General features: G+C 34.8%; 1 protein-coding gene across 23 annotated transcripts in view; it reads right to left on the bottom strand.

Moving 5' to 3' along the window:
* The window catches only part of R3HDM1 (R3H domain containing 1), a 208,592-nt gene that overhangs the window by 157,250 nt on the left and 27,546 nt on the right, over positions 1-23,796 (bottom strand). For 5 of the 23 annotated variants that reach the window (XM_043573298.1, XM_043573317.1, XM_043573304.1 and 2 more), the window contains exon 1: positions 16,328-16,433. The exons of 17 other annotated variants lie outside the window; for them this stretch is intronic. The gene's annotated coding sequence lies outside the window, so the exon portion shown is untranslated. Of the gene's footprint in view, positions 1-16,327; positions 16,434-23,796 lie in introns of those variants that run through there. One more of the 23 variants, XM_043573287.1, reaches the window with a different exon arrangement.

The following is a 23,796-nucleotide window of genomic DNA, read 5'->3' as shown; positions in this document are numbered from 1 at the left end:
CTGGGTTCCTTCATTATTCTGCATTTTAGTTTGTCCATCTATTTCATAACAAGAGCCTTTATTACAGTTTTTAAGAAAAGCTGCCTCGAATCTATGTTTCTCATAAGTAACAAAGATTTTATCTGAGAAAAAATCATTTGTATCCTTTGATAAAAGCAGTAACCATTTATGGCAAAGTCAGGAACTTGGATATTTGTTTTGGAATACTCAGGCTATAACTTGATTTTTGCTTCTTACACAAGTCTGGATACCAGAAAGTAAAGGGCATGGTAAAGGGCATTGTCTTTCATGACCTTGAACTACTTTGAAGCACCCTAGTCAGTTCTTTTATAGAATGCCAATTTAGGTTTGCCTTGTTTTCTCATTAGAAATTAGATTAAGATTATGCATTTTTTTTTGCAAGAATACCTCTGTAGTGAAATTATACCCTTTTCAGTGCAACCTATCAGGGTACACATAATATTGCTGTTTTATAACCAGTGATTTTTATTTTGAATACTTGATTAAGGTCGTGTCTGTCATGTTTTTCCTATACAGTTACTATTTTCCCCTTTGTAATTAATAAGTATCCTATGGGGAGGCATTCTGACTTTGAAAACATCTTGTTTCTCATCATATTTTTGCTAATTTTAACATCCATTGATACTTCTTGCATGCAATAATTATTACAATGCTGTTTACCTAAGTGTGATTTTCATTTCCCTCTTCTAAGGCTTACTGGAATTCCATGGTAAGAAAGCACAGTCCCTTCTCTGCCTTTACTTATATATTTATTTTTATGTATGAATATCTGAATATTATTTTATTCTGTGGGTTATAATCCAATACCTGCATTTTAAAAATTACATTCTGGTACCACATGATGTTCCAGGTTCATCTTTTATTTCCTGGGTCCCAGCCTCAGACAAAACCATTTCTTCAAGGATCCATGTTTTCCTTTTTCTGGAAATGGTATTTAGAGAAGGTCTGGGCACTCATTTGCTCACTGTGACTAGTGTCTCAGGGCTCTTTGTCCCTCTCAAGAGAGAGCTAGGACATACAGATTCATACATCTATGTTTACTTCTGTATTTCTGCATCTGTATATATATTATATCATGGGTTCACACGGATATATCCAATTCCAGTGAAAACCAGGGTTCATTCTAGACTATTCCTTGCACTATTTCTAAGTGCTTTATCCAACAGTCAGAAATCATACTTTTCATTATCTATGATATATTCACTTAGTTGTTCAAACTCAGTATACACAAAAGATAGTTTCAGAACTCCTAACCAATACCTCTGTAAGAAACACATTTACTAAACAGCACTTTGTTCTTTTTGTCTTTAGAGTACATAATCAAAGTACTCTTTTCCAAGTTACTTAGTTCCTTTCTTCCCTACTCATGTCAATGTACTTGTTTTATTCATTTCTAATACAGTAAGGTTCATTGCTAGGATTTGCATTCCATTCTGGAATACCTACTTCCCTACCTGCCCAAAAACACACACTGAGTTGATTTTTATTTATTTTTTGGAGTGCATGTGAAAAATTAACAGAGTCCTAAGAGTCAGAGTTATAAAAATCTTTCTACCTCATTCCCACCCATTCCCTATAGGAAACCAATTTCATTAGTTTTTGATTTATCATTCTTGTATTTCTCTGCACAAATAAGCAGATACATGTATATACATCTCTCTCCTTACACAGAGAGTAGCACAGTTTACAGATCCTTTTGTACTTTCTTTTTTTTCCCCACTTAATTGCAGCATAACAGTTCACAGATACTCCTCATTCTTTCTTACAGCTGCACAGTACTCTATTGTGTACCATAAATGATGCAGTCATTCTCCTGTATGGACATTTCAATATTTTGCAACTACAAACACTCCTAAAATGAGTAAATTTGTGCATATGGAGGAGTTATTTTCAGAGATTCCTACATGTGGGATTGTTGGTTTAAAAGTGTATATGTATTTATTAGGGATTGTCAGTCGCCTTCCAGGAGAAGCGCTATGCCAGTCTGCATTTCCGCCAGGAGTATATAATAAGGGTGCCCATTTCCCAACAGTCTTGCAAGAGAATGTGCTGTCATTCTTTTAAATTTTCATCAATCTGATCAATAAGAAATGTTATCTCAATGCTGTTTTCATTTGTATTTTTCTAATTTTAGTGAGATTAAACTTTTTTAAATTTATTTTTTTAATGTTTTTATTTATTTTTGAAGGAAAGAGAGAGACAGAGCATGAGCGGGGGAGGAGCAGAGAGACAGACACACAGAATTTGAAGCAGGCTCCAGGCTCCGAGCACAAAGCCCAATGAGGGGCTCGAGCCCACAAACTGAGATCATGACCTGAGCTGAAGCCAGACACTCAACCAACTGAGCCACCCAGGCGCCCCAAACTTTTTTTTTTAATTTAAGGATCAGATTTATATTGTTTGTAAGCTGTCTTTCAGGTCTTTTCCCCATTTTTCTATCATGTCTTTGATCCTTTGTCTCTCAACATATGATATATATATATTTTTTCCTTTAATTATTAAGAGTTCTTTTCTAGCCTTTTGCCTGTGGTATATGTTGACAGTATTTTCTCCTACTAGTTTTTCAGCTGTTTTTCAAGTTTTCTCATAGTGGTTTTTGACATGCAAAATTTTCTGATTTTTATGAAGTCAAATTTTACTGCTTCTGGACTTTTGAGTCATAGCAAGCAAGTCTTTCCATACACCATAGTTAAACAAGAAAATCCCATGTTTCTTCTAGTACTTGTATAATCTCTGTCTTGGTCTTTCTCTCTTTTGAAAAGTTACCAATTTGAATTTTATTATTATTTTGGTAACAGCTTTAATGATATATAAATCATATACCATACAGTTCATCCATTTAAAGTATCCAATTCATATGGTTTTCAGTATATTCAGAGTTGTACAACCACCACCATTACCAGCTTTATAACATTTTGATCACCTTAAAGACAAACACCGTACCTTTTAACAGGCACTCCCCTTTACCCCAAATTGTCTCAACCTCTGGCAACCACTCACTTACTCTCTGTTGCTCTAATTTGTCTGTTATGGACATTTCACATAAATAGACTAATAATACAATCTGTGGCCTTTTCTAACTGCCTTCTTTCACTTAGAATGTTTTCAAGATTCTTCCATGTGATACCATGTAAGTATCAACACTTTCTATTGCCATAACATTTCATTGTATGGAATAGATCACATTTTGTTTACCCATTTATCAACCGAGACATTTGTGTTGTGTCTACTTTTTGGATATTATGAATAATGCTATGTTCATCTGTATAAACACTTTTACATTGAATTTATTCTTGTGCAAAATGATTTAATTTTATCTCTTTCCAAACAGCTACCCAGGTATCCTAATACCACTTATTAAGAAGTCCTTTTCTACCCGAGTGATATGAAATGTCCCCTTTATTATTTCCACTTGTATCTTGGTTTGTTTCTGGGCTTCCTATTCGATTGCTCCGTTTTATTCATGTGGCAGGACACTTTTTAATTATAGAAGTTTTATAATGGTACATGTTTTAATGACTGATAGGGGAAGTCCCTCCTGGCAGTTTTTTTTTTCCCTCCTTTTTTCAGTCTCTTCCTGGCTATTCTTTGTTTTTCCATATAGCTGAGTAGCAATTGTCTATCTTCATTTTAAAATAATTTCTTGGTACTTTCCCTGGGGCTGCATTGAATTTAGAAACTAAGTAAGAAGAATTGACATCTTTATAATGTAGAGTTGTCCTATTCAAGTCTACCACTGTAACCTTCAAAAATGTTAGGAAATTATTCTCATATAGGTTTTGCACAATTTTTAAAAAGTTTATTCCTAAGTATGTAATCATCTTTGTTGTTATTGAAAAAGAACATTAATTGGTTATTGTTTGTGTATATGAGGCCAAGTTAATTTTATATACTGCTATCTTACTGAATTGTTTACTGTTTTAGTTTTACCTGTGATCCCCGAGGGTTTTCTAGCTATTACTACCATTTAAAATGCAAATAGAATTTTGCTTCTTTACCCATTCTCATGCCTCTGATAAATTTCTTAACTAATTATATTTGTTAATATTTCCATCACAATGTTGAATATTACTGGAGATAGTAGGCACTCGCCTTGTTTTCATATATTGTGGAAATACCACTAGTATTTCGCATTAGATAAACTTTCCGGCTTTAGGACTAAGGATTTTTTTATTATTTAGAAAAGGGTCCTGTAATTTGTATTTCCTTGAGTGGGTATGTTTGTTTTATTTTTATCATGAATAGGTGAATTTTTTAAAACAATTTTTGCTTATTTTCATTTTTTTAGAATCTTCCGCAGGCTCCATGCTCAGCACTGAGCCCGACTTGGGGCTCAATCCCATGACCCTGGGATCATAAACTGAGCTAAAACCAAGAGTCAGAGGCTTAACCGACTGAGCCACCCAAGCACTCTGTGAACTTTTTTTTGGAAGCTTTTTCAGTATCAATGGAGATACAAGATTTTTCTCCTCAAATTATTAAAATGGAGTATCATATTGATAGATCCTAATACTGAACCATCTCTGCATTCCCGAAATAAATCTCATAGGATCATGACATATTACCTAATAATAACAATATTATTTAGTATTTTTGTTTCAATATTCATAAGGGGTATTGATTTGTAGTACTTTTCTTTTTATTTTTTACTGTTCTCATCAGGTTAAGAACCAATCCATTTGCTCCATAAAAGGAATTAGGAAGTTATCTATAATTTTCAGTGCTCCGGAACAATTTATATAGCAGTATATAAAGGTTTGAAGGTTCAGTAGAATTTCTCTATGAAACTTGGCTGATGCTTTTTCGGGATAATTTCTTAATAACATTATTTATTTCTTCTGTGGAAACTAGTCTGTTTAAAATTTCTCACTTAATTTTGGTAATTTGTATTTCCCCAGAACATTATTCATTTAGGCTTTCAAATTAATTGATATGAGGTTTAAGTAGTCTCTTATGAATTTCAAAATTAAAAAAAATTGTTTTCAATGGTTATTTTCACCCTTATTTTGCATATTTTTGCTTTATTCTTCTACACAATCAAGTTAGCTAGTAATGTCTATTTTAGCAATTAAAAAATTCACAATATAGATTAATTAGGTCCACTGTTTTTCTATTCTCTACCTCATTAATTTCTTTTATCTTTGTCATTTCCTTCCTGTGCTCTCTTCAGGTTTACTCTGTTATTGTTTTTTCAGATTCTGTTTTGAGGCGGAAAGTGAATTTACTTACTCCTATTTTTACAGATGAATCTGTCTACTGCTATGAATTTTCATCTGAACACTATTTTATTAGGATTATTTACAGATACCTATTTTAATGATGCTCTCTTCTGTCAATATTGCAAATTCCAGATATTTTAGCCAACTGTTTTTTTTTTTTTTTTGTTCTGGGGGGAGAAGTTATCATGAATCCTGAAGTTTTGTGGTTCTCTGTTCTTGCTGGATTCTGAACTTCCTACTCGTGCTTCTATCATTTCTTCACCACCCAACTGCCAAAGAAGACATCTCCCTTCCTTATGTGCCTTTTTCCTCCACTGAAGCTAGACATTTTGAAAGCTGCCACTCCAAATTGTATGTATTTTTAAATCCTTCTCTACTCCGATGTGAATCCTTTTTTTTTCTTTTAGAATTTTTAGAGTGCACTTAGTCTTCTTTCTGGCTGACTGTTTAGATCAAGTTAGTTCGTCTCTCCATTTTGCCCCTCATCCTTTTTTTTGGCCTTTGCTTGCCACAAAAGTTGTGTAGCAGGCAGAAAAGGAGTGAGTAGGAGACTTCATATGCTTGATTTGGTATTTTTTCTTTTTACTTAAAGTTATTTTGAGGCTTAAATCTCTCAAATTATGCTATGTTTCAAGTTTTGTATATTTTTCTCCTTATATTTTTTCCAAGGAAAATTGCGAGACAGTAGTTAGATGGCCACCAATGTCTTCAGGGGAAGCCCTCCTGACCTTTATTTTTTCTAAAAACTTTACTGAGACAGAATTCACATACCATATTATTTGCCCATTTAAAGTGTACATTTCAATAATTTTTAGTATATTCACAGAATTGTGTAACTACCACCACAGTCAATTTTAGAACATTTTCATCACTTCATAAAGAAATCCTGTACAGTTTAACTATTATCTCCTAATCCATGCAACCCCCACCCAGACTAAATAATCACTAATCTACTGTCCATAGATTTCCCTATTCTGCACATTTCATATGAATTGTTATTTGTAGTTGATAGACATTTTGGTTGTTTCCATCTTTTGGCTATCACGAACATGCTGCTAATGAACAGTCACGTACAAGTTTTTTTGTGTAGACACAGGTTTTCATTTCTATCAGCTATATACCTAGGAGTCTAATTGTTGGGTCAAATGGCAACTCTACTTTCCCAAATGGGTGTACAGTTTTACATTCCCACTAGCAGTGTAGGAGGGTTCCAATTTGTTTCTGTCCTATCCAACATTTATCATCTTTTTGATTAGAGCCATCTCAGTGGGTATAAAGCGCTATCTCACTGTGCTTTTAATGTGAATTTCCCTTGATGGCTAATGACGTTGGGTACTTTGCCATATGTTTATTGGCCACAGGTATATCGCCTTTGGAAAAATGTCTATTCAGATCATTTGCCCATTTAAAAATCAGGTTATGTGTCTAATACTGAGTTGTAAGAATTCTTTACATGCATTTTCCACATATAAGTCCCTTATTAGGTAAATATTTTCAAATATTTTATCCTTTTCTATGGGTTTTCTTTTCACTTTCTTAATGGTGTCCTATAAAATACAAAACTTTCTGACAAAATCCAATTTATCTGTATTTGACACATTTGAAAAACAATTACCAACAAACATTTTATACTCCTCATTAACTAAAAATATATATTAATTCTAGCAATTCTGGTAGTATGGACATGTGTTAAGGAACAATGTATGGTCATCTTTGGGCTCAAGAGAAATAAGTCAAAGAAGGCTCATAAGGTTATACTGACTTTTCTGAGGGGTAGAAAGGCAGTTTTTGATAAACTCATTGCGTAAACGAGTCTTCCAGAAGTAAATTTGGCCCCAAAAGACACACACATCAAAAACAGTTTTGAAAATGAGACAGCAAAGCCTAATCAAAGACCAAAGGACCTAGGATAATGAAAATGTACATCTGATGTCATGCAAGAGCAACAAGACTTCTGGTAATACTGGTGAAAAGCTTTATTGTAGATCTCAACAGCAATGTCTGAGAATTACTTAATTTTTTTTTTCTCATGCTCATTTCTGCAACTTTGGGAGAGCCAGACAGCTGTAAGGGGAAAATGATTCTTGCCCTAGGTGTGGGATATACACTATAATCAATAAAAGTTTTATTCTGCAAAGAAGTTTTCTGTCCATTTGGGTATATGAACCAGTTTTCCTAGTGTTTATCATCCCCTTCTTAACTAACAAAATTAAGTTAAACACAATAAATTTCAGAGAGGCTGGTTAAAATGCAGCCATCTAATCACTTAACCACAAACAAATAAAAGATCATTTTTTTTTGCCAAGCATATGGGCCCTAGTACTATTTGCTTATGTATTCCTAAATTATAGAGACACTTAAGAAAATGCTTTACGACTGGACACCACATTCACCATTCAGATCACTTAACTTGTATATCAAATAACAAAGAATTAATCCAGAGATCAATTGGTGGAGCACAAACTTAAGTGGCAGAGAATAAGGATAATTTAGTTGCTTACATTTTAAAATGACTCATCTCAAATACCCTACTAAATGGAAGAGCTATTGATAATCAACAGATTCAAATTTATTAGCTGAAGAACAGATTCTTCTAATTCTTGGACAAAAACAAGAAAAGGACCATGAATTAAGGCTTTAAAAGGGTTTACTATGTAACAGGTAGGTTCTAAGCATTCCCTATGAGGCAAGTAATAGAAGTATCCTTATTTTAGAGTTGAGAAAAGTTTAGGTAAGTAGGTTTAGGTTTGCCCAAGGACACACAACTAGTGAGTGGTAAAGCAAGGATTTTAAATGAGTAGTCTGGCTGTAGAGTCTATGTGCTTAATCACTTTGGTAGATCACCTATTTCTCTGTGATAGTGTAATTTTTAAATAGTCTTCTACATTCATAATTGGTTTAACTGGCAAACGTTACCATCTATTCTTATTTCTTTCTTGTCGAACAGAGTAGGTCAAGTCTGGTTCATATACTCTAGAATATAAAGCCAGTAAAAATTCAAACAAACAAACAAACAAACAAAACCCCACAACACAGCATCCATGGTAAAATCTGCAGAACTTGGTAAGTGACTAGATTGGGGGAGACAGAGAAAATAAATGTGATGCTCAAGTTTCTGGCTTAAGCAACTGGTTTTATAAAGTTGAGGTTTGTTATGATCATGATTCCCTGGTTTTATAGAGTTGAGGTTTGTTATGATCATGATTTGCTGTCCCTTTGCACATTCTTTGGCTTTCATGGCAGGGAAATCCCAGAACTGAACTGTCAGACTTCTTACCTACCTGAGCTGGTTCCCTATGTGGAAACTGTTCTCTTAGCAACAAGGAGGTAGGTAACTCCTTATTCCCTCATCTCTTTCTTCTAACAGGTCACCAATATTCCCTTTGAATAGGGGGCTCTTTTAAACAGTGAAAATATAAATTTAAAAAGAGAGTGAAAAAAAAAGAGAGACAAAAAAACTATACCCAGAAATAAACTCTGAATTGAGACCAGTAGATGATTCTTAGGCATGGTTTAGCCTTTCAATGAGAAGGAGCTGTTATGAATACCATATCAGTTTAGATATTTAATTAAAAAAAAAAAAGAATTTATTTTTTTAAAGGGAAGATATAATAGCTGCATCCTGATATACGCAGGGACACTGCCCTGCTGGTGTCATCAGGTTTACCATTCTTGGCAGTACTTCAGGCGACAGTGAGCCCCTAACCCCTGCCTGCAGTTATAGAAAGATTACATTGTATGGGTCACAAGAAAAGCTTGTGTATGTGCATGCGCACACACAATATAATTATCTATCTCTGGGAATAAATCAAGCCACTGTAAATATGACTCCAGAGTTTAACAGCACCCAAAGTCTATGAGTGAGAATACTGGGCCACAGCTGGACCAAGTCTGTAAAGAGAAGCAGGATTGCTAAACTATAGCAGGGATTACCAGACAATGGGCTGCAGATCACTGAGACACTGCTGAGTTACAGCAAGATCTATATCCCAAGCATGCCACTACTGACTTTTCTGAAATTAAAAATAGATTCTTTTATACTTGCAAAAGTTGAGAACATCATCTTAAAAGTAAGTACTAGAGCCAGGAGTGCCAATACCAACAAGGGAGAAACCATTTTGCTCAGGCTTACATATTTGATTGTTTCCTTCCTACAATAGGTATATTCCTATGAGACCATCCAACCAACCACCCTGCTTACCAACCAACCACCCTGCTTACCAAACAACCTTCTAATTAGAATTTGGCTAGTTCATTCAGGTTAGCCTGGAGAGAATGTGTGGGTAATGCTGACTGAAGCAGAACTCAACTTTAATCAATTAATAATCTGACACCTGGATTTATTCATTCTCTGTAAACTTTATTAACATATATGACCTGAGTACTTGCTTTACTTTATGTGAGTAAAGCAAAAGCAAAAACAAATTTATGAGTTTCCAAAGTTGAGGTCCCAACACTAGCATTGGCATCTTGTGAGGTCTGGGGAGTACCACTCATACTCCTGACTTCTGCTCTTTCTATAGAGGCAACAGGCAAAATACTATCAAGAGCTTTACACATATCCTAGGACAGTATTCAAAAACAACTGCCCAGTTTACAAAAACAGAAAAAAGAAATCTAGTATTATACTTCCTTAAATAGTGTTTCCAGCTCAGGGAGAGTGGATGTTGAGGAGAACCTTTCAGATAAAATGAAATTCAAGAGTTATACCTGAATCATAAATTATTTAAGAAAGTGTTCAATTTCACTATTTGTATATTTGCAATTAAATTTCATGGGCCAAGAAACTAATTTATTCTTATTGTTGAACCTGCAAAGAATCTTCAGTTAGTCCTGTGCGATAATTTGTGATAACATAAGTTAAATACTATTAAAGGATATTTTTAATTTTGCAAAAAAACAAAGAAAAAAATGGACATACCCATGAAAAATAAGCAAGGAAATAAATAGGCATTTCACAGCAAAGAAATTAAAGATTTTTGATTAAAGAAAACCAGTTTCAGAAAATAGCAGCACTTTCACTGGCAAGGACAGAAAAGAACTCTGCCAAGTGCAGGGAGGGCCCAGAAAAATGGGGACTTTCATACACTGTTGGTGGGAGTGAAAAATGGTCCAAAAGCTTTGGAGGTCAAATTCAGCAGTATATATCAAAAACCGTAAATGAACATATCGTTTGATCCAGGAAGAGTACTTAGAGGAATTTTATCCTAAAGAAAAAACTACAACATATATCATAGTACAATTTTAAAAAGTGAAAAACTGTACACACTGCAGGACTGGCTGGGCAAATGTAAATACACTCAATAAGCTGCAGAAATTCCTTTATTGGCAGCCTTGATGACGGTGATATATATAGGTGTAAAAAAAAACCAGACCAAAAAACAGTATGTACAAAATGATCTGATTCTTTGTTAAAATAAAACAAGGAATTAGTTATTAATTTAGTGATAACCATTTGGCCAAGAAATGCAAAAAATACATTTTCTAAAGCCGGGAAGGATACATACCAAATGTTAACAATGGTTTTCTCTGGGTTATAATAGTTTTTAGTGGCTAGTTTTCATTCTTTTTATTTGTATTTCCCTACTGGTCTTCTAAAATGTATATTAGATATTTGTTTATAAAAATATTAATAAAAACCTATATGCTATTATCTATACTTGTGGGAAATGTGACTCTTTCAGACTCACCTTATTGTCCTCTCAAAAATACACTGCACATAGTTAGTAAGCAACTGTCCACAACTACCTTATTGCTGAGGCAGAGATACAAAATATAAAGGGAAACACACACTAAAGAGCCAAATGGTAAGCATTAACAATTATTTTAAGGCTAGTACTACGTAGCTAGCTTATTTTTAGTGATTGGTCTTTATTCTCTGTACCAGAGTTATAAAAGTATTCCACTTGGCTATGAGTACTTTCTCCACCCAGCCTCAGTTTATTTTAAAGATAGTTATGGCTAATATTTATTGAGTGATGAAAAAGTAACTGTTATGATTTTATATCAATTACCTTGCCCCCAATTTAAGATAGCTAACAAAGTGCCAAAGAGTGTACCATAAAATCGCTCTCATGGAATGGAAGACATATGTTAACTATCAAAACAGCTAATACAGATACCTCATTGAGGATTGAGTCTGAGTGTTAAAGCAGCAGGGGCAAAAGGAGAACAAGACAGACATGTAGTTCTCATTCTCAGAAAATGAGAAAATGTACCAAATCCTTCAGAAGAGACCGAAGTTTTCTTTTTTTAAATTAAAAGGCAATTCGAATACTTCCTTTGGCAGAGCATAAAGAAAAATTAGATTATATGACCCCTACACAACGATGACACATTCATGAATTATTCTCCTTGCTAAGGATTCAGGGTAGCCAAGTATCATCCTGTAGACTACTTGCTGTTGTAAGGGATAAATAAAGGAATCAGGTTGTTATCAGCCAAAACAGCCAAAACACTTGAATACAAGATATTTCTACCAATCACTGCCATAAGAGAATGACAGAGAAGATGACCATATAATTTTCTGCCCAAACTAGAAAGAGTGAAAGGGGGCATATTATTTTTTTAATAAGGCAATAGGTGTAAACTGGTACATATGGTCACCCTAGTTACCAACCTAACAGCAAGCGGTAAGGGAAGAGGTAAAAGGAAGGAAGAGCTCATTTCCACAAGAAATTAAATAAAATGAATAGTGAACACTTACTGCAGTTGAAATAGGAAGTTTACTTTTATTAAGCTGAATTTGCCCCAGCCATACAAGGTTAGTTTATTAAACATTCTTGGCTTTGAAAAGATAGATGCTAAAATACAGCACTAAGGTTGAGACAAAAAGGTGAAAACACCTAGCCACTTAGAATCTCAACTGTTCAGGTCATCTTCAGGAACCTGAAGGTGTAAATAAACCTTAAATAGAAAGTTTTATGAAACTAAGGAGATGAGCGTTTTCAAAAGTCTAGATATTCTAAGTGATCTCCCAATTTTCAACAAATCGTATAAAAACTGGTAAATGTGAGGTCAATCTCCAGCAAAATTATAAACTGAATTATTAGAAGAAAATCAACTAAAAAAAAACAGAAGAAGAAAATACCATACGATCTCTAATTACTAAGAACTGGCAAGGACAGAGTAAATCATATAATAATAACAACCACGTTTTTTGCTAGAATACTGTAGTAGACTATATGCTTTAGGATTTCAAATAAGTTAATGACCAAATATGCTATGGATGCTTTGGGGATAATGGTCAAAGATAGCTAGAAAGATCAAATACAAAAGCTAATATTCACTTTTGGACTAACTGTTTAAAGTCCACAAACCTTAAAAATCTGTTATTTCAGACTCTCCCAAACCCTGGATGCCTTATTTCCACAAACAGCCACTAGGCATCCTCTGTGAAGATAAAGAAAGAAAACTGATAAAAGACGAATTTCATTATAAACACTTTACCATATGATGTCTGATGGCCCATTCCTCTTTAAAATGAAATATCCTCAATTTCTTTAATCATTTTCTCTGATATGGTTTCTAGACTTTTGGTCTAGCCATCCTGGTGACCATTCTTCTAAACTAACTTTGTCAATTTTTCTTTTAGAACTTGGTTACCTTTAACTGAATAGATGTGTCCACAATGGTTGTCAATACTAGAAAGATACCTGCACTAAACAAAAGCAATGGCTACAATGGGTTAATTTATCAATTATCACTTTACTGTTTTATACTAAGTTGACAGTTTTTTCTCATGAACTGAATCTAATCATCTTACCACTTAAGCAACTGATTTTTTCTTCCTTTTTTTTTTTTTTTAAAGTTTATTTACTTATTTTTGACAGAGACAGAGACAGCATGAGTAGGGGAAGGGCAGTGAGGGAGAGAGAATCCCAAGCAGGCTCCTGTTGTCAGTGCTGAGCCCAACGCAGGGCTTGAATTCATGAGACTGTGAGATCACGACCTGACCTGAAACCAAGAGTTGGATGCTTAATGGACTGAGCCACCCAGGCACCCCAAACAACTTTAAAGCAAACTTTATCTAGAGGCAGAAGTAGAACCAAAAGATAAATGGAATCAAGGATTTGGCTTACAAAAGAGAAAAATTTCTTACATCTAGAGTTGTCCTGTAATGGAACAGGCCATTTCACAGTGTATAAAGTACGGAGATTCCTGATATCAGAAGCATTCTTCAATAATCTGGTGGGGGGTGATCACCTGAGGAGATCACTTGTGTATTAGTCAGGCTATGCTGTAACAATTAACACCTAGAACTCATAGGATTAACACAAAAACTTCTGTTTCACTTGCAGTACCCATTTCATACCAGTTAGGTGACTCTCTAGAACAGATGTTAGGGCCCGCTGCCCATTTTGTATGTCCTTTGACCCAACGTGGCTTCTTCATTTTTCAAGATTTATGAAAACTACATAAAACAACCAAAAAGAATGCGTGACAGCAATGGTATGTAGCCTGCAAATCCTAAAACACACACTATCTGCCCTCTATGTAGTGACTCAAGAGATTCACGCTATTTCCACCTTGTGGCTTGCTTCCTTCCCCAGGTGTCCCGGCCATCTCAACAGCTACCCTCCGTGACAGTCTCTTCTGCCCACCCTCCTAAATGATTCATGTGGCACCACTTAACTACAACGGGGCTGGGAAGTGATCTGTTCCTGACATCCAAGGAAGTAGAATAATACTGGTATGGGAAAGCACCACACATCTCCACCACAACTCACTTATTTTATTCTAACTCAAAGATTCCATGGTTCTAAATATTTCAACTATAATTTTCATTTCTAGTATAAATCTTAATGAAATGGTTTTAAAATTGATTTAGGAAGAAATGTATCATAATATCACAGCTGGTGGTAAAGTAAAAATGCTTTCTGTGTGAGTTAGAACTAAGACAAAGAAACCTAAATAACTTCTGCAGCATGTCTGGATTAAATTCTTTAGTTTACACAGCCTTCAATTTTTAGTATGCCCACAATGTTACTAATGATTCACAAAAACTTGAAATTTTAAACATTAAATTATTTGGAGCAGAAGAATTGATAGGTCTTGCAGAAAAATATGTACATGTACTGACTTTGTAAATAAAAATAAAGTAAGTCCTATGCCATCACTGCAGGGAAAACTTGGTAATTTGGTCATTTCAAAATCTCAACACTTTCCACTGAATTGATTTAATAAGTTATGGAACAGCTGCAAGCTGAATTACACATGATGATAGCAAAATATTTTATAGATTGTTCAGCCATATCTACTGGGCATACTAAATGATGTAAATTGCAGTATCTTTTTTTTTTCCTTTCATTTAGCAAGTGAGTATTTCATTACTTGGTATGAAGACTCATTTACACAATCATATCAAGCTTTAAAAACTTAGCTCATAGTTCAAAATAGGTTTTAAAAAAATCCAGGTAAGTCAGCATACCTGCATAATAGCAAACTATATAAATACGTTGAAAAATTTTAAAGCTTACACTAAAGATCAAATGACAGGAAAAGAAAGAAAATTAATTTATCAGAATACGTTACCACATTAGGAAGACTGAAAAATAATTCTAACAGTCTATATCTCACAAGGACATTAAAACAACTACAACTGCCTTTTTATAAGATATTAATAATCAATTATCAATATACATAATGAGGAATAAGGTAGAGAAATTAAATAAGACGAACTCAAACATATAAACTTCTAAACAAAGCTCACTAACATTATTATGAGAAAGCTAAAATCTTGAAATAAATTTTAGTTCCACATTTCAAAAAGATAAGATGCTGTCAGGAATACTTCAAACATTCATTGGGACAGATCTTGTAACCAACTAGTGATAAGAGACAATCAACTACTAAACAACTGTCTAAAATATTAAATTGCAGATAGTAAACAGGCAGATTGTAGTTTTCAAAGGTAGGGAAATGCAAAGGTCAAAAGGACTCAGCACTACTTAAGTATCTAACAAGGTAGCAATTAAGGTAATAAATATACGTGTAGTCAAAATCTTATGGAAAAAAATACAGAAATCAAAGAATTCAGAAGAAATACAAGAGGAACCCAGTGATTTTTCTAACATTTCAAAACATTTCAAGGAATAAAATATCAAATATATTAAGGAATGAAAAAAAGAATGACAAGTAACATTTTGTGAAATCTTGAACAGCAGTGATAAAGGGATCTTAGTTTTAAGATTACATTAGGCAAACACTTTGAAAATGGAAGGAGATTAAAATGTAGTGATCTCTTAAGTTTTGTTTAGCTGTATTTTGACTTTCAGAGAAATCAATCTGTAACGAAAAGCTCTGCTAAAGATGTCAATTAAGAAGGTCATAGTACATAAAAAGAATTCAAAATATTTTTTAAAATGTGACTATCATTTTAAAGGTTTTTAAAATACATTTAGCCACCTTAAAAATAGAAAATACTGACCAAATCACCATAAAGCACGTTCATGGACTCTGGTTTGAAAATCCTAATGCCCAGTGTGATGGTATTAGGAGGTAGGGTCTTTGGGAAGAGCTTAGGTCATGAAGTCATAATTCATGGAGGTTTCATGAATGGGATTAGTGCTATTATAAAAGAAACCCCACAGAACTCTCTTTTTGTTGAGCTGGTATGCTTTGGATTTCTAAAGCTTAAAATTAAAGAAGCAGAAGACTAATCAGAGATAAAGAGTTCAAAGACCCTTGGTATTGTTTGGGAAGTAGAATTAGACAAAATGATATATTTATGTTAAACATGCACAGTTGCGTGTCTGGGTAGTTTAGTCAGTTAAGTGACCAAATCTTGATTTCAGCTCAGTTCATGATCTCACAGTCATGTGATCTCATGGTCATGGGATCAAGCCCCAGGTTGGGCTCCATGCTGGGCATGGAGTCTACTGGGAATTCTCTTACTCCCACTTCCTTTGCCCCTACCCTGCTCACACAGTCTCGCTTAAAAAAGTAAATATGCATATTAAAAAAGGGTAACTACTAAAATAAATAAAATAAGTTCCAAATTAATAAGGCAAAAGTAAAATAAAAGGCACCCCCCCCCCAACCAAAAAAAAAAAAAACCCAGAAGTAAACCAACAAAAAAATACTACCTTAGGGTAACTATGTTGCTCATTGACATTGCAGAACAAGTGGGACAAAGACACTTTTCTTAGACTCCGAGTTCTGGGTCTTTGAGCTAGAGCCAAGTTGGGTTTAAATCCCTGATTAGGAAAGAAAAAAGGCGGAATAAGCCTAGGTTTTAGTCTGTGTTTTATGTTACTCAATCTTTAAACTGTGGCACCTTTTCTACAATGGTAAAATACATTTCTATATAAAGCTACGGCAATATGATCTAGTTATATAGGTAACTGATAAAATCATAAGATCCAGAGAACCTAAGTAGAGGAATTTTAATAGTTTTTTCCCCTCTGAAATCTAGTGAGTTGCTCCAACATGACAATTTTGATTTTTGTTTTATTAAAGAAGTTGTTAATGATTCTGTCTCTGCAACTAAGAAGGAACTTAAGTTTCTTGTTTTTTCATACCTAGTATTTTACAAAGAACCTGAAATACAGTATGTATAATAAATGATTATTCAACTGTTCCTCCTGACCACAAATTACTATGATTTATGTGTCCTATCTTTTAAAAAACTGCTTTATTGAGATATAATTCACATACCATACAGTTTACTCATTTAAAGTGTCGAATTCAAGGCTCTTAGTATATTTAAAGAGTTGTACCACCTTTACCACAATCAATTTCAGAACACTTTCATTACCTGAAAAAGCAACTCCATTTTCCTTAGCCATCATCCCCTAATTAGGAACTACTAATTTACTCTATGTCTCCAGAGTTTACCTATACATTTCACATACATGGAATCACATTAATATGTGTTTTTTTGTGGCTGTTTTCTTTTACTTAGAATGTTTTCAAGATTAATCTATGTCGAAGCAAGAATTTCATTTTTGCTATCATATAATCTTCCACTGTATGGATACACCACATTTTGTTCATTCATCAGTTGATAGACGTGTTGTTTCCACTTTTTCACTATTTCAAATAATAATGTTGTGAACACTCATGTATAAGTTTTCTGTGAACTTACATTTTTTCTTTTGGTTATATACCTAACAATAGAATTCCTGGGTCTATGGTAACTCATGTTCAATCATTTAAATGTTTACCCATTTGAGGAACTGGAAGTTTTTCAAAGCGGCTGGGCCATTTCAATAACCACGGTGGTAGAAGATTCTAGTTTCTCCACATCCTCAATAACACTTGTTATTATCTGATGTTTTGATTATAGACAGTTAAGTATGAAGTGGTACCTCACTGTGGTTTTGATTTGCATTTCCTTGATGGCTGAGGTTGTCTATTTGCTTTTCAAATTCATTCCTGAATGCAACAGCAGGGTTATGTCATCAGCACAAAGGAGGATATGGATCATTTCACATTTGTATTAATTTGCTAAGGCTGCTGCAACAAACTACTGTAACTGGGTAGCTTAAACAACAGAAATATATTGTCTCATAGTTCTAGAGGCTAGAAGTCCAAATTCAAGGTTGCTGGCAGGTTGGTTCCTTATGAGGGGTCTATTCCAGGAGTCTCTCCTTGACTTTTGATGGCAGTCTTCCTGTTTACATGGTGGTCTCCTTGTATAACCTCTATCTCCAAATTATACCTTTTGTAAGGATATCAGTTATATTGGATTAGAAGCTCATCATACTCCAGGAGGACTTCATCTTAACTCTTTCTGCAATGACTCTAATTCCAAGCAAGGTTATGTTCTGATGTACTGGGGGTTAGCACGTCAACATAGGAGTTTTACATTGTGTGTGGGGTTACGATTCTACCCATAATAATGTTAAAAAAAAATTATGATTTACAAAAGGTGATATGGAAGGAAAGGGCATAGCTGTGTCTTAGATTTCCCTTTAAAATTAGATTTTGCTCTGTCAAAATGCCTTTTCCATGGACCACGATTCCTACTGATACAGCTAGGAACATTTTCCAGTAAAACAAAAGCCTCAGATCTTTACTGTTATCAGATGGCTTGGCTCATAAACTGTTCCTCTTCACGGAATTGTAAGGAAGCTAATATAAGTGGAGGTTTTCTTAAAGAAATGTTATTCTTAAAAAAGGATATATTCCAATTTATTTATTTTTTGTTTATTTGAGAGAGAGAGAGAGAGAGAGAGAGAGAGAGAGAGCGCAAGTGGGGGAGAGGGCCAAAGGAAGAGAGAAAGAATCTTAAGCAGGCTCTACACTCAGCACACAACCAGACATGGGTCTTGATCCCATGATCCTGGGATCATGACCTGAGCCAAAATGGAGAGTCAGAGGCACAACCAACTGAGCCACCCAGGCACGCCCAGGAACCTCTACATTTCATAAGTTTCTGGCAGTACATTGGCTTTCAACTTTTTCATCTATTGTTTTATTTTCATTTGTACCTTGGGGAATGTTAATTTCATCTGAAATACAAATGTCTTTCATACAACACTGTTAAGTTTTGAAGACTAGAAACAAAAATGAAAACGTTTTTAAACAAATATTGAACTTCTTCCAGATGTGAACCTTAAAATATTTATGAAATAGTCAACTGATAAGGACATCAGAATTGTAGTATCAGTATTCCTTAGATGACCAATAGTTTCAACCTTAATATGACTTAACTGTAAACTTGGGAAATCCTAAAAGTTTATAATGCATCTTAAAAACAACTTTACCAATTAAGACAGAATACTAATTTAGACTAAAAATGTGTAATTATAATATACTCTTAGATTGGTTTATTGATTGAAGAGTAAAGTTAATGTCTTAAAAAACACATACAACATATATTTTCCAATGTCTAACTCAGTCCTCTGAAAATGTGAAACGGAAGAGTATCTAATTATATTTCTGATATACAGCTTCAATTGTTGCTGAGGAAAAAAATACCAGTACTCCTCATTATATTATTACTTTGTGAAGCATCTATATTTAGGCTTCCAGGTACATGTACAGCACATTTTAACACAGTTAAGTATCATTAAATAATAACGGCATCTGATTTTTTAAAAGTAGTGCTTAAAACAAAGCCCAACAAATCCATGATATAAACAAAAAACACCTCCAACTCAACAAGAAAATGCCACTAAAAAATGGTCAAAGGACTTAAATAGAAATTTCTCCAAAGAAGGTATACAAAAGATAAGCCGTGAAAAGATGCTCACCATCACAAACTAGGGAAATGCAAACAAAAGCCACAAAGAGATACCACTTCACACCTATTAGGGTATCTACTATTGAAAGATCAGAAAATAACAAGTTTTGTGAGAATGTGGGGAAACTAGAACTCCTGCGAATTGTTAGTAGAAACATAAGACGGTGCAGGCAACTGTGAAAAACAGAAAGGTGAATCCACAAAAACATAAAAACAGAATTATTATATGATCTTGTAATTCCACTTCTGAGTATATACCTAAAAAACTTGAAAGTGGGTTCTAAAAGAGGTATCTATATACTCATGTTCACTGCAGCACCATTCGTAGTAGCCAAAAGCTGGAAACAACCCAAATGTCCAGCAACAGATGAACAAACACACAAAATGTAATATATACATCAACAGAGTATTACTCAGACTTAAAGAAGGAAATCACCTACAATTTTGTTTTTCTTTTTCAAGACTACTTTGGCTATTCAGTGTCTTTTGTGGTTCTATACAAAATTTAGGATTATTTGAGTTCTGTGAAAAATGCTGTTGGTATTTTGATAGGGATTACATTAAATCGGCAGATTACTTTAGGTAGTATAGATTTTAACAATATTTGTTCTCCTGATCCATGAGCATGGAATATCTATCCATTTCTTTGCATCATCTTCAATTTATTTCATCAATTCCAGAGTTCATGTTGTATTATAAACCTGTAGTAATCAAAACAGTATGGTATTGGTACAAAACCAGACATATAAATCAATAGTACAGAATGGAAAATTCAGCAATAAGCCCACATTTATATGGTCAGTTAGTCTTTGACAAAGGAGGAAAGAATAAGCAATGGGAAAAAGACAGTCTCTTCAACAAATGGTGTTGGGGAAACAGGAGAACTACATGCAGAAGAATGAAACTGGACGACTTTCTTATACCATATACAAAAATAAATGCCAAGGGTTAAAGACCTAAATATGAGAGCTGAAACAATTAAAGTCCAAGACAAGCCCAGGTGGTAATTTCTCTGACATTGGCCACAGCAACAATTTTCTAGATATGTATCCTGAGGCAAGGGAGACAAAAGCAAAAATAAAACTGTTGGGGATGCCTGGATGGCTCAGCGGGTTGAGCCTCTGACTTCGATTCAGGTCATGATTTCATGGTTTGTGAGTTCAAGCCCCGTGTCAGGCTCTGTGCTGACAGCTGAGAGCTTAGAGCCTGTTTTGGATTCTGTGTCTCCCTCTCTCTCTCTGTCCCCCCCTGCTCATGCTTTGTCTCTCTTTCAAGAATAAATAAAAAACATTAAAAAATTTAAAAAAATTGAAACAATGAAATTGTGCCATTTGCAGTAACATGGATGGAGCTAGACAGTATAATGCTAAGCAAAATAAATCAGAGAAAGAAAAATACCATATGATTTCACTCATACGTGGAACTTAAGAAACAAAGTTTAAAAAAAGAGAAGACAGACAAACCAAGAAAAAGACTCTTCATGCGACTCTTGATCTTGGCGTTGTGAGTTTGAGCCTCATGATGGGTGTAGAGATTACTTAAAAATAGTATTTTTAAAAAAGAAAGAAAGAAAGAAAGAAAGAAAGAAAGAAAGAAAGAAAGAAAAGACTCTTCTCTAGAGAGAACAAACTGATGGTTACCAGAGGGGAGGTGGGGGATGGGTGAAATAGGTGGGGATTAAAGAGTTCACTTATCATGATGAGCCTTGAGTAACATATAGAATTGCTGAATCACAATATTGTATACCTACAACCCATAGAACAATGTATGTTAACTATACTCAAATTAAAATAAAAACTTAAAAAAAAAAAAGAAATTCTGACATGTGGATAAACCTTGAGGATATTAGGCTAAATGAAATAAGCCAGTCACAAAAAGACAAATACTGTTATGATTTCACTCGAGGTACCTACAGCAGTCAAATTCATAGACACAGAAAGTAGAAGGCTGCCTGCCAGGAGTTGGGGAATGGGGAATTATTGTATAACGGGTATGAGTTTCAATTCTGCAAGATGAAGAGTTCTTGTGTTGGCTGCACTACATGAATACACGTTACTGAACATTACTGAACTATACACTTAAAATTAGATAAGATGGTAAATTTTATGTTACATGTATTTTACTACAATAAAAAACAAAACCAAAAACCTGCCAACCACTCACAGTTTCAAGATATTTCTGTTGCAGGTTTAGGATTGCATACAAACTCATGAAGAGCACACATTAAATACACACATACATACACACAAACATACACACACGCCATATTCCAATGAGATACTGTATTGGTGTATAACTAGAGAGTGTAATTTTACACACACACACTGAACCTTGAACAACACAGGTTAGGGATAATGACCCTTGCACAATTGAAAATCCACACATTAACTTTTAACTCCCTCAAAACTGAACTACTAATAACCTACTGCTGACTGAAAGCATTACCAATGACACAAACAGTCCATTAACACATATTTTGTCCATTATATGTATTATATACTGTATTCTTATAATAAAGTAAACTAGAGAAAAATGTTCTTAATCGTGAGACACCTATAACCAGCAAATAAATGGAATCAGTAATCAAACATCTCCCAACAAGAGTCCTGGGCCAGAAGGCTTCCCAGGGGAATTCTACCAGGCATTTAAACATGAGTTAAATGGCACAAAAACAGACACATAGACCAATGGAATAGAATAGAAACCCCAGAACTAGACCCACAAACGTATGGCCAACTCATCTTTGACAAAGCAGGAAAGAACATCCAATGGAAAAAAGACAGCCTCTTTAACAAATGGTGCTGGGAGAACTGGACAGCAACATGCAGAAGGTTGAAACTAGACCACTTTCTCACACCATTCACAAAAATAAACTCAAAATGGATAAAGTACCTGAATGTGAGACAGGAAACCATCAAAACCTTAGAGGAGAAAGCAGGAAAAGACCTCTCTGACCTCAGCCGTAGCAATCTCTTACTCGACACATCCCCAAAGGCAAGGGAATTAAAAGCAAAAGTGAATTACTGGGACCTTATGAAGATAAAAAGCTTCTGCACAGCAAAGGAAACAACCAACAAAACTAAAAGGCAACCAACAGAATGGGAAAAGATATTCGCAAATGACATATCGGACAAAGGGCTAGTATCCAAAATCTATAAAGAGCTCACCAAACTCCACACCCGAAAAACAAATAACCCAGTGAAGAAATGGGCAGAAAACATGAATAGACACTTCTCTAAAGAAGACATCCGGATGGCCAACAGGCACATGAAAAGATGTTCAGTGTCGCTCCTTATCAGGGAAATACAAATCAAAACCACACTCAGATATCACCTCACGCCAGTCAGAGTGGCCAAAATGAACAAATCAGGAGACTATAGATGCGGGAGAGGATGTGGAGAAACGGGAACCCTCTTGCACTGTTGGTGAGAATGCAAACTGGTGCAGCCGCTCTGGAAAGCAGTGTGGAGGTTCCTCAGAAAATGAAAAATAGACCTACCCTATGACCCAGCAATAGCACTGCTAGGAATTTACCCAAGGGATACAGGAGTGCTGATGCATAGGGGCACTTGTACCCCAATGTTTACAGCAGCACTCTCAACAATAGCCAAATTATGGAAAGAGCCTAAATGTCCATCAACTGATGAATGGATAAAGAAATTGTGGTTTATATACACAATGGAATACTACGTGGCAATGAGAAAGAATGAAATATGGCCTTCTGTAGCAACGTGGATGGAACTGGAGAGTGTGATGCTAAGTGAAATAAGCCATACAGAGAAAGACAGATACCATATGGTTTCACTCTTATGTGGATCCTGAGAAACTTAACAGAAACCCATGGGGGAGGGGAAGGAAAGAAAAAAAAAAAAGAAAAAGAGGTTAGAGTGGGAGAGAGCCAAAGCATAAGAGACTGTTAAAAGCAGAACAAACTGAGGGTTGATGGGGGGTGGGAGGGAGGGGAGGGTGGGTGATGGGTATTGAGGAGGGCACCTTTTGGGATGAGCACTGGGTGTTGTATGGAAACCAATTTGACAATAAATTTCATATATTAAAAAAATAAATAAATAAATTACAAAAAAAAAACATGAGTTAAAGCCTATTTTTCTCAAACTGTTCCAAAAAACAGAAACAGAAGAAAAATTTCCTAACTCATTTGACAAAACCAGCATTACCTTGATTCCAAAACGAGACAAAGATCCCACCAAAAATGAGAATTATGGGCCAATATCCCTGATGAACACGGATGCAAAAATTGTCAACAAGATACTAGCAAATCAAATCCAACAATACATCAAAAGAATTACTTACCATAATCAAATGGGATTTATTCCTGGGCTGCAGGGCTGGTTCAATATTCGCAAA

Source organism: Prionailurus bengalensis, chromosome C1 (genome assembly GCF_016509475.1).
Source record: "Prionailurus bengalensis isolate Pbe53 chromosome C1, Fcat_Pben_1.1_paternal_pri, whole genome shotgun sequence".
Classification (NCBI taxonomy): Eukaryota; Metazoa; Chordata; class Mammalia; order Carnivora; family Felidae; genus Prionailurus; species Prionailurus bengalensis.
The sequence above is the reverse complement of the archived record's forward strand: the minus strand, read 5'-3'. Positions and strand labels throughout refer to the sequence as shown.